We start from the raw sequence: 19091 nt of genomic DNA on the forward strand, positions 1-19091 counted from the left end.
AGTGCCGTCATGTTTAGTGTTCAGTGTTCCCGTCATACTCCATCGTTCACCTGTGCCATCGCCATCTTCAGTGTTAGTGCGTCGTGACACCAGTTTGTAGTGAATTATCGTCGAGTGTGAACGGCTCCGTGTTTGTATTTATGTGTCTACTGTTTTTATTACCCACCATTATGTCACATTTGTGTATTCTTTCTGTTCTTTCTTTATCTCCTCTACGGCTGAAGAGCGGCGTACCATGCTGCTGACAGCCTGCCTGTTTGTACGGGTTTGAAAATAACAATAAAGAAAAAAAAAAAAAACTTGACTTATCTGTATACCTTTCATACAAATCACGATGTTCATTTTCCTCAGGCCGACTTCTGAAGAAGATAGGTTTAAACTTATCGAAACCTAGGTAAAGACAACTTTATCCTTTGCAACGGGTCGGCTGTTTTTAATCTAAATACCACGTTAGTTTGGAAACAACATACACAGCTTCTGTTCGTGCACGAACTGGGTTTAGTAAGTAAAACTTAGCTTGAAATCCGCAGAGTCCTACTAGGCACCGTCCCATTCGAAATGGTAAAGCATTGCTCTCCTCTGACATTTGAAGTGACTTAGTTATAGAAGGATCTGAATTCAACGTGGACCTCGAAATACAGCGAATCTCGAAATTTCTCATGTTGCCAAAAGCGAAAGTCTATCAACAAAGGAGATATGGTAACTTACAAAACACTCGTTCGACCAATACTAGTATATCGTTAGGCAGTCAGGAATCAGTACCAGACAGGATTGACAGAGAAAATAGAAACGATCCAAAGAAGAGCAGCGCCTTTCGTTACAGGTTTATTTAGTATACACGAAAGCGTTACGGAGATAATCAGCCAACTCTAGTGGCACATAATGCAAGAGAGACATTTTGCGTCGCGGTGTGGTTTACAGTTCAAGTTTCTAGAGAACATATACCTAGAAGAGTCAGCCAATTTATTGCATCCTCCTACGTATATCTCTCAGAAAGAGCACGAAGATAAAAGGAAAGGTTCGAGCCCACCTGGTGGCTTATCAGTAATCGATCTTCCCGCAGACCATTCGCGACCTCAACAGGAAAGGGGGTGGGAGTGACAAAGTACCCTCCGCCACACGCCGGAGTAGAGATTTCTATGTAAAGGGTAAGTGACCAAAACCACTTGGACCCACCGAGGATGGAACCCTTGATCTCCGATACACACAGTCTGTCACGTGCAAACAGTGTCTGAGCCAGCTCTCGCTGGGGTCGAGGAGTGGACCAGTGTGCATAATGTCAGTCTGTCCCTGTATTCATTAGGTTCGTACGCTTGCGTAGCCCCAGACGCTAACACGCACTGGATAGGTCCGCTCGCACCGCACGTAAATGATTCGAATTATGATTGTGAAAGCATTTCGCGAGTAGGACTGATAGCCGTATTTAGTGCCCATACGCCAGACTGTGCGTCACTGTTGTAGGTTACATCGCAAATATGTTTGCGTTATCACAAAAGGTGAGGCACTGTTGATGGTGACTGGAACTTTACCATCGGCAGCACCCCCAGTGCTGTAACTACACAAGCGTGGCAAATACCAAATACCAATGTTGGTGATTTTCTGTCCTATTCCGTTATGGTATTGAGTTAGGGCAAATTGGTGTGTCCTAGTCTCTAATTTCTTATCCTTTGCATCTCTTATAATCGCACCAGCGCATCTCATAATTAGTTACATGTGTCTCGAAACGTGACTTCAAACGTTTGAGCAGTATTCTGTAAGTGGAGGGACTAGCGTCTTGCATACAGCTTCATTTACAAATGAACCGCACATTATCAGAATCGTGCCAAATGCCCAGTTCACCGCTCCTCCTATTGATCTGATATGTGCGGCTCGTGTCAGTCGTTTCTTAGCGTCTCGCGGAAATATTTAAATGATGTGACGGGTTCTACAAATTTACCACTACTCTCGTAGTCTGATACCAGGCTCGCTCTCGCTCTCTCTCTCTCTCTCTCTCTCTCTCTCTCTCACTCACACACACACACACACACACACACACACACACACACACACACACACACACACACCACATAACACACAACACACTGCGAAGATCCATTTCTCATCCACTCTGGTGAAATCCCAACCAACAATACCGTATCAGATTAATTTATTGCTGTGGCAGTACTTAAAGTGTTTCATTTTAATAATGATTCGTTGTGTGTTTCATATTGTGTCAAAATTGATACCTCTTTTTGTAGTTTTATTTGCCCTCAAGGCGAAAGGTAAGATTGTAAGAAACCTTAATTAACTTCTACAGCTTTACTCATGAAGGCAGTCTTTCTATTCTTAAGTACAAATCTCCAGGCTATCGACGGCTGCAACGTACGTGTCTCGCTTCATGGCCCCTATTAAAGAAATTTCGTCATCACTGCTTAAGTTGGTACTTACTTGCACCTCGCAAGTACTTCTTTTTGCAGTCAGCTGATAAGCCTGTTCAGGCTGTGCTATTTGCAGATGACTTCTTTCCGCAAAGTACAGTGGGAATATTTTCCCGTCCGGCATGGCGAGAACGTTTGCAGCTGTCGGCGTGCCTCTGTATATTTGATTTGCGGTTTGCGGTTGTAGTGGGGCTGCACCTGTTTCCTTATTGAGGCAGCTTGTCAGCAGCCACATTTTATCATTACACCTTCACTGGTGTTCTCACGTCCATTGAAACACTTTCCTTTCTTTCTGTTACTGAGTTATGTAGCATCTCGTACTATTTTTTTTTAACCTCTTATCACAAACATTTTCATATCCGTGTTGTGAGACATTTATAAAAAAGCATTTAAGTAATGCACATACATCTAAATCTGCTTGTCCGTTATCCACCGAATACCTTAAAGTCAGCTATTTTCTTAATCATTGCGATTTCCGGAAGCGTTAAAATACCGCGTCGCTGGAACAGGTTTTCGCGTTTGTTTCCCTCGATATCGCTTCCGAATACTCTCCCTAGATTTTTCCACGCATGTAACTCAGAACTGTATTAGCGGTGCGTCAGACGAACAGAATGTGATTTCTTTCCCCTTCTGTTATTACGAAATAGTACGATGAATACTCTCTCCGTGGTAAACATGAGTATATCCGTGGTATATCCATGACGCCCGGAGATCAGGGAAACAGAAAATACTCTACCCACTTACGGTTGATCAGTCATCAGTGAAAGTTGTATAAACATGTTTTACAGAGACCTCTACTTGGCGCAGTTTTGACCTCATTGTAAAAGAAATGTGGTATTTTAAGTAAAATACACCCATATTTTACTGTGCCTCAACGTGTGCTGTGTTGATGTCGTTCATCAGAATTAGCTATCCTCTTGTGACGAGTACTCTCTGCAATCTGTTGTTCACTGACTCTGCACTGTGGCGTTTAGTAATACAAACAGCGTGTTACTAGTGTACTTCACGTGATTAAAGTGGACATGAAAATCTTGAAAGTTAAAGTTATGGAAAAAGGAGAATTTGCAATAAGAGGATAGCAAACTCATTTGAATAGAGTGGATGATTATTTCCATTTTCGTGGTAACAACAGACCAGCAAACGAAGTGAACCATCCCACAAATGTTACCATCCTCTTTCTCCGAAAAGCACACGTAGAGTTTGCAGCGGAAACTACGCATATTTTTATACTGCATGAAGTAATGGCCGCTACGAGAGGGGATCTCAAGTTGATTCCGTATTTCTAGATTTCCGGAAAGCTTTTGACACCGTTCCTTACAAGCGACTTCTAATCAAGCTGCGGGCCTATGGGGTATCGTCTCAGTTGTGCGACTGGATTTGAGACTTCCTGTCAGGAAGGCTGCAGTTCGTAGTAATAGACGGCAAATCATCGAGTAAAACTGAAGTGATATCAGGTGTTCCCCAGGGAAGCGTCCTGGGACCTCTGCTGTTCCTGATCTATATAAATGACCTGGGTGACAATCTGAGCAGTTCTCTTAGGTTGTTCGCAGATGATGCTGTAATTTACCGTCTAGTAAGGTCATCCGAAGACCAGTATCAGTTGCAAAGCGATTTAGAAAAGATTGCTGTATGGTGTGGCAGGTGGCAGTTGACGCTAAATAACGAAAAGTGTGAGGTGATCCACATGAGTTCCAAAAGAAATCCGTTGGAATTCGATTACTCGATAAATAGTACAATTCTCAAGCCTGTCAATTCAACTAAGAACCTGGGTGTAAAAATTACGAACAACTTCAGTTGGAAAGACCACATAGATAATATTGTGGGGAAGGCGAGCAAAAGGTTGCGTTTCATTGGCAGGACACTTAGAAGATGCAACAAGTCCACTAAAGAGACAGCTTACAGTACACTCGTTCGTCCTCTGTTAGAATATTGCTGCGCGGTGTGGGATCCTTACCAGGTGGGATTGACGGAGGACATCGAAAGGGTGCAAAAAAGGGCAGCTCGTTCTGTATTATCACGTAATAGGGAAGAGAGTGTGGCAGATACGATACGCCATTTGGGATGGAAGTCATTAAAGCAAAGACGTTTTTCGTCGCGCGAGATCTATTTACGAAATTTCAGTCACCAACTTTCTCTTCCGAATGCGAAAATATTTTGTTGAGCCCAAACTACATAGGTAGGAATGATCATCAAAATAAAATAAGAGAAATCAAAGCTCGAACAGAAAGATTTAGGTGTTCGTTTTTCCCGCGCGCTGTTCGGGAATGGAATGGTAGAGAGAGAGAGTATGATTGTGGTTCGATGAACCTTCTGCCAAGGACTTAAATGTGAATTGCAGAGTAATCATGTAGATGTAGATGTATACTGCGATACTTGCCTGACGATGAGGTGTCACCTCGAAATGTGTTGTCCAACTAAAATAATTTGAGAGCGGTAAGGAACTGTAGCTGTATCGATTTTAAAGAAAAAGTGTTTAAAAATTCCAACAAACGGCCACTACCTATAAACAGTTAATATGGCTATAAAGACTGAATATTTTAACGTCATCTGGCCACTTTACTTGCAGGATTATCGTGAATATATTGTGACGACTGAAGAAATGGAGTCCGCAGCTGGAGCCATTGTGGGGAACGTGGGGTGCTCGCCCCTGCCCCTGCCCCTGCCCCTGCCCCAGGATGACGTGGCCAGTAATGCCACTTCACTACCGTATTGTTCTCCCCACCGCCGCCTAATTAGCATGTGCTCCCTCTAATTCCCAATATTATAAATCGCGCGCCACGTAAAGGTCCTGTTAGTCATCACCAAATGCCGCACCCCGGCCACCGCGCGCTCTCAGCTAAATGAAACCATCCGGAGAAATGGGAAGGTTTAGGAGGGCTCCGTGCTCTGGGGGTGACTGCTCTCACAGGCTTCACTTCCCGGAGGCATCTCTGGAGAGGGGTCCACTAGTCAGGTACAAGCCGACTCATCTGCTGCATAAAACGTTGCTTCCTTAAATATGTCTAAACTTCTTCCACCCGCCCGGATAGCCGCGTGTGTTGGCACGCCGCTTCCGCGATTCGGGAAGGTCCGCCAGCCCCGGATGGAATCAGCCCGACGGATTAACGAGTGTCGATGTGCCGACCAGGGTGTATGTGGTGTTATGCCGTCGGCACACGGACCGTGCATCCGAACATTGAGCGTGCCGAGTTTCTGACGTCATAGCCTGGAACAGCACGTTCGGTAGTCTTTCCGAACGTGCAGAGCAATATCTGGCATGTCAGATATTCTGAGCGTGCGTCTGAGCGTTGACCAATGAAATGGCACAACGCTACTCACGTCACACGCACGTCGTCTCCCTTCAGTACAGAGTTGTAAGGCGCCATATTGGCATTCATTTCAAGCCTATATGTATATATGCCGTTTCTGAGCACCAGCAAATTGAGAATCACTGGAAAACCCGTTGTTAGTTGTGTGATTCGTTCCAATAAAATAATGAGAAACATCATATTGGTGGCAAAAGAATTATTGTAACTTGCTTATTATGGGAGTAGGCTATTTGAAGCCAGCGACACACTGAAGATCCACCCAAAACGCATTGTTCTTGGTACAATTTGTTATAATTAAATTTCAGTTAATAACATATCTACGATTAAGGTTTTCTGCAGGACCTAACAGACTATGATTACATCGTAAGGGTCTGTTATTGGTGTAGTGTATGTTATTGGTGTAGCGTAATGAGTAGCGTGACTGTAAGCAATGAGTTGTTCGTTGGGGCGGTGGTTCGCGTATTGCCACTTCCAAATTTTTTTCCTAACATTCGTGTTTTTATTAGGTTCTGATACTTTATTATTAGTTTAATATAAGTATATACTATAATATTTGATGTTATGTAAATATAAGTTCACCTTTTTTTGAGGGCTGACTTTGTTCGATTAGTTTAATCTACAGGACAGCTTGCGCTACTTGTATAAAGATAGGAGGAGGAGGATATTAGTGTTTAACGTCCCGTCGACAACGAGGTCATTAGAGACGGAGCGCAAGCTCGGGTGAGGGAAGGATGGGGAAGGAAATCGGCCGTGCCCTTTCAAAGGAACCATCCCGGCATTTGCCTGAAGCGATTTAGGGAAATCACGGAAAACCTAAATCAGGATGGCCGGAGACGGGATTGAACCGTCGTCCTCCCGAATGCGAGTCCAGTGTGCTAACCACTGCGCCACCTCGCTCGGTATAAAGATATTTTGCTCCTTTTTCTTTTACGCTTCGTAATTAACATGTTGCAAAGATTCTGCTACTGGGTAGGAACAGTGAACGAGTAAGACTGACCTTGGGGTTTTACTAAAATGTGTGAATGATGAAATAATGTTTGTCGTACGCGGAGAAGTATTCCAAATTTGTACCGCACTGTTTCTAATGGAACTTTTATAAGCCTGTGTCCTCATTGATTGGACATGGTAGTTTCCTTTTCGTGGACGATGGAGGAAATGTGCGTTTTAATAGAGCTAACGTGGGAATTTTACGCGCTCCCGTTGAGTGAACAATGTGATTTACGAACTAGAAACATCCCTCAACTGCCGCTGGAGTGCGTTGCCATCGCATGTTCCACGTTGGGGCCCACGTACTATATGCACAAGTCGCATCGTTCCTGAGCGTTCAGCAGCACGTCGAACTTGGCACTCTCAACGTTAACGTTCGACAACACGGTCCGTGTACCGACGGCTTTAGGCGTTTAGCCACACCCGACTAGATGAACGCCGGGCTGTACTTATGTCCGCCTTCAGTTACACGATTAGCAAACATTCATAAAACCGTTCGCACAGTTTCACACGGTTAACACATACTACGCAGACAGTTGGGATACATAAATTCCGTCCGGAGAGGGGGGAGGGGGGATAAAGACGTGGTGACAGGAAGGGCATCCGGCCACCCTCTAACATTAACAAATCCGATTATAACCATGCCGATATCGTGTAGGCCTGGGGTGAAGGTAAAAGAAAACGAAGAGATGGACACTTTCGACAGTACAGACATCACTGCGTTGTCTTGGGAGTCGAGTGTTCACCAGAGATGAACGTAACGTAATGCGTGTGACGTTGAAGCGTGATAGGACCTATCCCGTCCCCCGTGTACATAAAACCTCTGTAGGATAGACTGTTTCCAAGTACAGCTTTTGTTACGGGAAATCGTCGTAAACGAATAACAACACTTAACATTCAATAATCATTCATATTATCGTAAAAATTACAACAATTAAAAAGTCAAGAATGATGAGGTATTACCAAAAGCCGCATAGCTGTATGAAGGTGCTTTATTCGCAATGTCGTAAAGGGAGGGGGATGATTGAAGGGGGATTCAGGATAACTTGGCGGAATTTCCAAGTGATGCGATGAAGGGTAGAGTGTGGATAGATGAAAGGTTATACGGATGCATAGGAGAAATATTCCTGTGATTTACGAATCCAGTATTAACTGTATGCTGCATAACTCATTCGCTTGGACTAAATACAGAGCCGCAATGGGATGAAACGGAACCGAGCACGTAAGATCAGTTGTACAGAAGACGAATACCCAACTGCGGTTTATTGGGAAAGTTTTGCGTACCTATTAAGGACACCTCGTTTAGACCGCGTGTGCGACTGGTTCCTGATACTGCTGAAATGTTCTAGATTTCTGTCAGGTCAGATTAAAGGAATATGCCGAAGAATTCAGAGGCGTGCTGATAAATTTGTTACCGGTCCGTTCGACCAGTACGAGGTTACAGACGTGGTTCGTAACGTTAGATGAGAATCTCTGTAAGGAAGGCGAATATCTTTTCGCGAAACACTCTTGAGGGAGTTTAAACAAGTAGAGTTTGAAAAACGATTCTACTGCTTCCATCGCTGATCTCGACCAAGGACAAAATCAGGGCGATTACAGCTCGTAAAAAATCTTTTGTGTTTCGCTCGATTTGCAAGTGGAACAGGAAAGGGAATGTGCAGTATGTATGTGTATGTTGATCGAGGGAAGGACCCGACTGTCAAGGAGATGAATTTCACAGAAGCGGCACTTTCATCCAGAGATTGGATCGGCACCAACGATGAGAAGTCGTCGTAAGCGGTTTCATCCCTGTCACGATTCATAATACGGGACATACTCCCCTCTAGTTCTCAGTACCAAGAGCCAGTTTCGACGCATCGATGGATGTGTAACACGTATCTCTATTAAAATCGTTGAACCACATTGAGATTGCCACGAGCTTTTTGATGACAGTCTCAATAATTAGAAGCGTGGGCTAGGACAAGTGACTATGAGTGTCGGTAGGGCTGTGTTTGACCACCGCTGATTTTCCTAGACTTTTTTACTCGAGGTGCCGTTGGAAAGCGTTTCACATAGACTGTCCAAGTAACTACTTCCAAATGTTGGAAATACCTGGAATTTTGAGGCCATGACTATCCTGTTTCGCTTCATGTTCAACAGTGTTGAGCAGAGCTCTCATCTGGACGGAGTGATAACTTCCAGTTGAGGTACGTGTCTCTGTAGGTCGGTTTATGACACAGTGGCCGAGCCGAGCTACTGGCTCCCGCTGAACTAGGACGTCAAAGGGGGGCAGCTATCCTACCTTCTCCATTTCCACTGTTCACTTAATGTCGGCATGTAAACTATTCGTGTGATGACTGAACTGCTCCAATGTCTCTCAGTAGTGATCCCATGTCGAAAAGGTTTCATCAACACAGTGAACATACCTTAAACATCACTCCTCACCTACACCCCCAAATGGCCATCCTGCTATTCAGCAGATATATGTGATCGTAGGAAAGACTTCCACTGGAATACATTCTGAAGTTATTATGGATAAAATATGGATGATTGCTATGACTTGTTCAGAAACCATACTACAGTTAGGAGTCGAAATAGACGAAAGCGAAGCAGTATTTGAGAAACGAGTGATATTCAGTCTCTACACAGAGCAAACTATCGCGGGAACCAAAGAAAAAATTCTGGAAAGTAATTAAAGTCTAGAAAAAAGAACTGACAACTTTCGAGGTTTCCGATGATATGGTAATTCTGTCAGATGTGTGAACTGAAATGCCTCCGTGTTTTTGGAAAACACACAACCAACTACATACTTTTCGTGTCAGTCAGCGTACATTTACTTTCCGAAGGACTGAAAGTACTTTCCAACTGCCTAACTCTCGAACACTCAGTAACAATGGAGTATTGGGAGGCAGGGGAAAGGCTCCCGTTTGGGAAGGATGAAAAATGAATTCGTCCGTATCGTTTTCAGTGGTACGGTCCTTGCTGTTGCCTTATTCGATTTAGGAAAACGTCAATCTGGATGTCGAAACCGATATTTGAAGCAGTGTCTTCCAGATTGTCAGTCGCTGTCTTGACCTATGCGACACCACCCTCGGCTGCTCAGTGCTAATGCAAAGTAAAGTGAAGTATGCCTGAAAATCGTGTTGCCAACCGAAGAAATGTAAGAGTGTGCGAAGAAAACATCGTCCAAAGTGCCAAGTTGCAATAAAACATTTTTAAACAAAGATTAATAACCGACAAAATATGGATCGGAGCAGGTTCAGTAAAACAGTGAGATGTTGAATGTATGGTAGCCCATCGACAGTCGGTTGCAGTAAACACTTGCGCTCTCATATGTCATAACTGTGATGAAACATGTTCGCCTAAAGGTAAGTATATTAATATTTTACAGCTAGTACTCATACATTAACAGAGCTAACAATCCATGATATTTGTAATTCTTAACGTTTTGTTATTCTGTCAGAGACAGCAAAGGACTTGGAAGACCAGTTGAACGGAATGGACAGTGTCTTGAAAGGAGGATATAAGATGAACATCAACAAAAGCAAAACGAGGATAATGGAATGTAGTCAAATTAAATCGGGTGATGCTGAGGGAATTAGATTAGGAAATGAGACACTTAAAGTAGTAAAGGAGTTTTGCTATTTAGAGAGTAAAATAACTGATGATGGTCGAAGTAGAGAGGATATAAAATGTAGACTGGCAATGGCAAGGAAATCGTTTCTGAAGAAGAGAAATTTTTTAACGTCGAGTATAGATTTAAGTGTCAGGAAGACGTTTCTGAAAGTATTTGTATGGAGCGTAGCCATGTATGGAAGTGAAGCATGGACGATAACTAGTTTGGACAAGAAGAGAATAGAAGCTTTCGAAATGTGGTGCTACAGAAGAATGCTGAAGATAAGGTGGGTAGATCACATAGCTAATGTGGAGGTATTGAATAGGATTGGGGAGAAGAGAAGTTCGTGGCACAACTTGACTAGAAGAAGGGATCGGTTGGTAGGACATGTTTTGAGGCATCAAGGGATCACAAATTTAGCATTGGAGGGCAGCGTGGAGGGTAAAAATCGTAGAGGGAGACAAAGAGATGAATACACTAAGCAGATTCAGAAGAATTTAGGTTGCAGTAGGTACTGGGAGATGAAGAAGCTTGCACAGGATAGAGTAGCATGGAGAGCTGCATCAAACCAGTCTCAGGACCGAAGACCACAACAACAACAACAACAACAACAACAACAACGTTTTGTTCTCAATTACTATTGTTTATGTAATTTTCCGTAATTTGTGGAAACCAGTGCGTTCATTAGAATTGTTGCAAGGTATAGCTTATTTACACAGTACGTCGCTTACAAGGAGATCGTTTGGCAGAGAATTTCAACAGGTCGTATCAGTGAGTGTCAAGACTTCTTGCACAGTCCGTGACAGGTTCTCTTGGTCACCACGTAACTTCACATTGATGTCAGCTGCATAGTAGACAACTTTAAAGTTGGCTAAGTTGGAAGCCTGTAGTATTTAATTTCTCTTGCATCCCTTACAAAGATAATTTTTGCTTGTGTTAATCACAAGAAACTTTCGCCACTAATATGAAGCGAAATTACATGCTGACAGATGTCGAGCATACTCTCGTAATAAAAGAAGTGCGTCGAAAGCTAACTAGTAAAATGGGTCGTAGTGACATTTCTGATTGGGTAAATGATGACTCCCTCATACGTCTTCGTATAACGTCTCATTATGTTCGAGTTGATGCTGATGTACAGTAATTTAATGAAGGGTTTGAGGAGCAGATTAAGATGCATTACGGTAAGAGAAATCGCGTGTCCTTTTCGCCACTTACACGATTTAGGGATATCACTGATGACTGGACCAGGATTACGTTAAAAATGAGGAAATAAGTTACTTACTTATGTCCACAAGTGCTAGTTGTAAGTGTTCATTTTAGAGCTGGGCTTTGTGTGTTGCTGATATTTTGCTCCCCCAACCCCCCACCGCCCGGCCAGTAAAGCAAATACTCTGAAATCTTTTTCAATCTTTCTTCTCTCGAATCGATTTCAGTTCCTTGACGATGCATATTTTTTGTATTGTTCTTCACATCTCGGATTCTACCAATAACGTCGTCTATAGAGGCTTGCAGATAGCCGGAAAGCGCTACTGTGCACATTCAGAATAATATATTTAGAGGCTGGTTTTTACCCATTCCAATGGCGAATTTATATGTGGTTTTTCAATACTGTTCAATGTTTCGCGTGGCAGTTGAAGGGTCAGTGTGAGTAATTGGCGAGTTTGCCCTCTTATTATTTCTCAGTCTGTGTCCCGTAATTAATAAAAGAATTTGTATTAACTCCAGCCCTCTGCTATATTATATGACTGAGCGACGATGCGTAGTGATTAAGAGAGATTTTGGTTTTATGTACTCCGTCATCAACGGGACGCCGAGCATATTCTTCTTTTCTAATGAACTCGTCGTCTACAGTCCCTACTGTTCCCTTTTTCACTATATTTATGTGGGGTATATTGTAAGTCATCGGGTAGGAGCAACTTAAAAAACCTGCCCGCGCGATACGCCGTTTCCCGCATTTTACGTTTGTTGCACGAGTTTGTGGGCGAGTCGAGCTCAATTTCATTTGGGTGAAGTTTGAGAGCAGACTGGCTTCAATCTCCGGAAGCACTCTTCTCGAGATGCCTCAGCATTTGCCGCGCATTCTCTTATACGTGCCGTAATTAAGAGTTTGGCCAGAAGTAATCGAGTAAGTAAAGCAGGCGAGGGCGGCAGAGCGCGACGAGCAAAACTTGAAAATAACTCATGTTGGGGAGTAATAAGAAGAGCCACCCTTGTATTGCAGTATCTGCCTCTCCCTGTCTTCCCCTTCCCTTCCTTTTATCGCAATCTCGGAATTAAAATAACGGAAGTTGTCAGGCGAGCTAAAATGAAGTCTGTGGGGCTGGTCGTTATGAACCTCTGCGGCGTGTCCTCTCGTGTCGAGAATGATTTGATAATTTATGCTGAATGGAGTGGGGCATGGCTTCTTCTGGACTAGGACTCTACACAAGGTGATTGCATGGTGCGACACGCTACCCTGACAGTGTCCAACTATTCTTTGTTGGACAGTCTCTCCCTGTTTTAGTTGGCAGCAGTTTTCTCTAGAAAACCCTGCCGTTGATTATTGACTCAATAAATACATTTCTGTTAGTTACTGTGTATGGTCTGATTTTCTTCGACTGTATGTCTTCAGCAGTTAATGTTTTCTAGGCCTCTCATGAAATGCGTAAGCAATCGATCTGTTTACTTACCCTATTGGAATTCATTCATTTCGGGTTTCCATAAAACAGTGCACTTATTTTTCTGTCTCACCATCTGTAACCTCCTCTAGGTTCCAGAATGAGATTATCACTCTGCAGCGGAGTGTGCGCTGATATGAAACTTCCTGGCAGATTAAAACTGTGTGCCCGACCGAGACTCGAACTCGGGACCTTTGCCTTTCGCGGGCAAGTGCTCTACCATTTTTTTTTTTTTTTTTTTTTTTTTTTTTTTGCGGGCAAGTGCTCTAGGATCTTTTTTTTTTTTTTTTATCATGTACAAACATCGATTTATCAACGAAAAACAAAAATAAAAGCAGTACCCGGATTTCGAACACAGGGTGCAAAATTAAGAAACCGTGACGCTAGCCACTTTTTTTTTTTTTTTTTTGTTGATAAAATAAAATAAAAATAAAAACGCGGTTCCTTCGCTTTATGGTCCAACAACGCGACCACTTTTTTTTGGGGGGGGGGGGGGGGGGAACAGGAAGGCAGGGTAAACAAACAATCTTTATTCGTACAATTGTGCTATCCTAGGGATAAGAAAAGTATCGAGACAGCAAAAACAATTGGGAAACCATAAAATCAACGCAAAGGCCGCCCTCTTTTTTTTTTTTTTTTTTTTTTTGTTTTTGTAACAGGAATAAAGTAAATGACAATCCTAGTCACGGGCGGGAGTGAAAATAAAGTTATCATCTGCATCACAATCCCTGCAGCACGCGGTGTCGCATCATGAACCTGGCAGAAAGCCATATAATCTTGACCATTTCTGCCAGTGTGGGCGGTATTTATTTCTCCTGCGTCGATCATTCGAAGCACCATTATCGGAGGCGGTTTCGGTGTTTACCATCGTGGTGTGTGTGGGTGTTTTTTTTTGTTTTTTTTTTTTTTTCACGTTAACATAATGCAGTCATAACTGGCGCCAACAGGTTGGGGCCAGTTTTCTTCTCAGTGTGCTATAGGCCAATATAATCGAACCGAACAGTACTGTCTCTAGTCGTTCTGCTGCAGGAGTCTTCCTAGTTCTGGGACACCCCAGCTGTCGGGCGGATTGTGAAAAACACTTCCTAAAAAATTGGAAAAGTAAGTCCTGTATTTCGTATGACTCCGTATGAGCTCGTGTTGTTCTTGTAAATACATCCAATAATCCATCACGGACTTAATATCGTACGAATACAAATATTTCGTCGCATGTCCAGCGATCCAGTTGACCGCATACGTCTTTTGTTTCGGAAAAAAGGTCTTGTCCGGTAGAAAAAGTACATCCGATGTGATTTCTGTGTAGTTAGTGCGCCGAAGGAAGGCCAATATTCGACGCGTCAGCATCCAGACGTCCCTCGCTGCGCCACACACTAAACCATGTTCTTCCGTGGCTAACAGTCCACAGTTGGTGCAAAGAGGAGAATCGACCATATGAATTGTATGTAATCGACTCCTGGTCACAAGTTTACGGTTTATAAGAATATACCACATCGATCTCGCTGCTGTTGACAGTAATGGAGTATGCACTGCACACCAAATGTGTTTCCACGTTCTCGACGGGTATTTGAATTCCATTATGTTGCGGCCATGGTGATCCATCAAGCATCTATAGATCTCCCGAGTCGTGGGTATTCTCGTCGAAGGTACTTTCAGACGAACATAACTGTAATCAACAAGAAATGAGGCAATGTGTGCAAGAGAAGGCGAAATATTGCCCACCGCAATAGGGGGTTCGTACGAAGACGGAACAAGTGCTTCTATCAGAGCTGACGTTATGGTATGCTGTCTTTGTTGCCAATTTCGTATCATCGCTCGCATGTAAAGCGCCAGAGCTTTGTTTCGCACGTTTGTGAGGTTGAGGCCACCGTTCCGGAACTGTAGCGTTAACGTATCATATTTGATCTTAAATAACATCCCAGTACTAACATAGTAACCAAAGGCAGCCATGAGGCGATCGGCGATACCTTTCGGTATTGGTAGGATCTGCGCTAAATGGGGCAGTCGTGACGCTATGTGAACGTTGGTGTATGCCACACGCTGGATCATGTCAAAGGCTCTCAGTGAGTTGTTGCGTATCGTCAGACGAACATTCTGCAGAAGCCGCCGAGAACTCGCCGCCGCTGACCGCCGTAGTGAACGGGTAAATGTAATCCCCAGACATCTCAGCGATTCCACCGTCTGGAACGGTCCCGGTACGTCTCCCAGACCCCGTCCAATGTGCATAATTTTGGATTTCGTCATGTTAACGACACTGCCTGCCGCCGTCCCGTAAGAGTCTAGATGTTCAACAGCCTGACGAACTTCATGTCCAGATCTGACAAGAAGGATCACGTCGTCCGCATATGCGCGACAAATGAAAGAGTTCTCATTAAGCGCTATCCCAGTAAGTGAGCGCCTCATAACACACATCAGCGGCTCAAGCGCTATCGCAAACAGCATCATGGAGAGTGGGCACCCTTGTCGGACTGAGCTGTTAATAGGAACCGAGCCCGCTTCCCGACCGTTTACAATCACCTTCGATGTAGCCCCTCGTATTAGCCTCATAACGATGGAGATGAAAACCGGAGGAATCGCCATTCGGCTCATGACTGACACCAAGAAGTCATGGTTTATCCTGTCGAACGCACGATCGAAGTCCACAGATATCATCGCTGCTCGCATTTTACACGTTTCCGCAAGGGCGATAACGTCACGGTATTCACTTAACGCCGAGGAGATGTTGCTTCGCACCCCTAGGCAAGCCTGATCAGGGGATATTGTCCTGGATATCGCCAGCTTGAGACGAGACGCTAGTAGTCGTGCAAAGATTTTATAGTCGGTGTTTAGCATAGTGAGAGGCCGATATTGATTAACACTACGACTCCCCGCCATCTTCGGGATGGGAATAAGAAAGCCTGTCACAAAATCCGACGGTAGGCGCATGTCCGGACGCATCGCCTCATTGTACATCGACACCAACTGTGGCATCATCATGTCCACGAATTCTCGATAAAACTCTAGCGTAATCCCATCTGGACCTGGTGATTTATGGGTCGCTCCTTTTGTGAGTGCCACCTTTATATCGTCTTCTGTGAGTGGCTCCATAAGCGCTGCCTTATCCGTCTCTGTCAGTGTCGTTTGCAGGTGTTGCAGTATCTCTTCCCCCATCAGACGGTCCGTCGGTGTACCGGCATAGAGGTGGCGGAAATGCTCTAAAAATTCGTTTGCAATGTCCTGTTGTGTTGTCAGTTGACGGCCATCTAAACCGTGGAGCACTGTTACCAATGCCCGGCGGTAACGTTTATGTTCCCGCGACACATGGTGCATCGAGGTACGTTCCCCAGTGATGGTGTCGAGACATCTTGCCCGTATTGGGATGCCACCCAGTCGTCGTCGCGTGATCGATAGGATTTGTGCCTTGACACGATGAACTTCCGCATGATGTTCTGCAGACGGCACCTGGAAGGACAGCTCACGAAGCATGGTGTAATAATAATCAAGAGTGTCTCGTTGCCATCTCGTCTTATCCCGACCATACTGTATGAGAGCTCTTCTTATTGCCGGCTTAGTACACTCGAGCCACCATTGAAGCACGGAGGTATATGTTGGTAGACGGCGTAGACATGTGACCCATACCTCCTCGACTCTCTGACGACATTCGGGGTCCGCCAAAAGTGACGAATTGAGCTTCCATGTCCCGCGGCTTCTCCACACACTTTGCCTAGGGAGCGATATGGTACAAATGTAAGCCATATGATCAGTAAATGCCGCAGGCCATCGTTCCGCGTCGACCACCTTATCCTGTAGGCCAACCGAAACATATATTCGATCGAGTCTGCTCGCCGAGTGACTGGTATAAAAAGTGTATCCCTCACGATTCCTATGAATCATGTCCCAGGTGTCGCTTACCTCCAGATCCCGGCATAGCACATGCAATTCACGACAGGTATTATAATGTGGAGTCTGGTCTTTTTGCGCTAAAACACAATTGAAGTCACCACCTATAATGAAATGATCGAATCTGCCGGTAAATAAGGGCACAATCTCTTCCGAATAATATCTAGCACGCGCCCGTCTGTTGTCTGTGCCGGAAGGGGCATAAACATTGAGAATGCGAATTCCATTAACAGTGATCGCCAGTCCTCGTGCCGAAGGTAGATAAGCCAGGTCGTGAACCGGAATCCCGTCCCGTACCAATATCGCCGTTCCACTGTCGTTGTTCGAGTGCGGCGAGGTGTAGGAGATGTATCCATGAACTTCCTGGAACTCAGGAATGTAAATTTCCTGCACCATAAGTATATCCACATCCGACGCGTATATCATGTCCCTAAACAACTGCTGTTTCACGGGCGATCTAATGGTATTTACATTCACTGTCCCTATTCTGTATGCCTGGGGTCGAGTAGCTGTCATCTCCACAAGATGTTAAAATGACAAAGTTTCACCGTATTGGTAGTCCCTTTGCACATCCGCAGAGGGTCGCCCGACGGACGTGTCCCTGCGGCATTAGGTTTCTTGAGATGCGGACGGATGCAAGTCCCCACCAATAGAATGGTCCGCATCGGTGATTTCGTCGTCCTGTTCATACCAGCTGATATTATTGGGGTGCTCCAAATTTTCCTGTGCGGCATTGATGTGTGACATCTGTTGTTCTTTCGCAGCGTTAGACTCCACCGCAGAAGGGGTAGCAGGCCCCTGAGCGGATGCGTCTTCCGAGCGACATGACATCTTTTCACTGTCCGAATTCATATGGTCTGCGACATCCGAAGCTTGTGGTTCCAAGTCAGACAGTTCCATAGTGTTAGACTCATCTGGGCTCCCAAGAAGAGAAGGGAGCGTCTCCGCAGAGTTTAGTCGGCGCTTCTTGCGGCGCTTTGGCGAGCGTTGTTTGCGGGCCCTAACCTCGGCCTCTGGTGTTGGCGAATCTTGCATCACCTGCGCTCTCGCCGCCGCTACAACGCCCTGGAGCCGTTCCACTTCAGCTTCCATGCCTGTTGTGATGCTGTCATCCTCTTTCTGCACCACCTGTAATGTCTGGCACTGAGGGTTGGTGGGAGCCGTTCCTTCTTCAGTGGGGTCCGAAGGCGCCTCAATCAACTGCGGCGTCGGTTCGATAGTGCGCTCCGACCTCGGTGTCACCTCCCCGCGAAGCGCCGCCACGTAAGTCATCGGCAGTGACGTTGGTGTAGTCGGTGTCTGGAGGTCTCCGCTGGGGAGTTGCACGAGTCTCCTCTGCATACACGCAGATCGAAGATGTCCTTCACCACCACACCCGGAGCATGTCCGGGGCTGTCCATCATAGATGACAATAGCTCGACAGCCGCCGATGTTGATGTACGATGGCACATGTTTCGTAAGCGCAATGCGCACCTGTCGGACACCATTGAGCACTGGATACGTGCTAAAACTTGCCCAACGTTCGGCCGTATGACTAATAACTCTGCCATATGGCTGGAGCGATTCAGTGACCAAGGATTCTGGTACCTCGAAAGGCAGCTCAAAGACTCGAATCGTACGCACACCCAGGCCCGAATGAGCTACTAATACAGCGCCAATATGACCATCGGAATGTCGGAACTGGAATCCTCGTTTGGCGGCTTCAATGATCTTATCGCATGCTGCGTCGTCAATCATCTTTACGTAAAGAGTGCTGCTCACGATCGATAAATGAATTCCAATAACCTCAGTGTAATTAAGTTGCACTTCGTCCCTCAAGAAACGTTCGATTTCGAATGCCTTCGGTCGTGCATACTCGTTACAGAACGTGAACTGTATCGTGGTTTTTCGGAAATTGTGTGCCATTGCGTTCGATTCAAACAGTAACACACGCGAGTGACGACGGTGTAAACACCGCTTCTTCCGCGAACGTTCGCAGCCGGGACGTAAACAAGTCCGAGCTGCTCCGCGGCTAAAGGCGGACTGCCCATTTGAGCTACCGAAGCACGACTCACGCCCGGTCTCACAGCTTTACTTCTGCCAGTATCTCGTCTCCTACCTTCCAAACTTTACAGAAGCTCTCATGCGAACCTTGCAGAACTAGCACTCCTGAAAGAAAGGATATTGCGGAGACATGGCTTAGCCACAGCCTTGGGGATGTTTCCAGAATGAGATTTTCACTCTGCAGCGGAGTGTGCGCTGATATGAAACT

Source organism: Schistocerca americana, unplaced genomic scaffold (genome assembly GCF_021461395.2).
Source record: "Schistocerca americana isolate TAMUIC-IGC-003095 unplaced genomic scaffold, iqSchAmer2.1 HiC_scaffold_34, whole genome shotgun sequence".
NCBI classification, from domain to species: domain Eukaryota; kingdom Metazoa; phylum Arthropoda; class Insecta; order Orthoptera; family Acrididae; genus Schistocerca; species Schistocerca americana.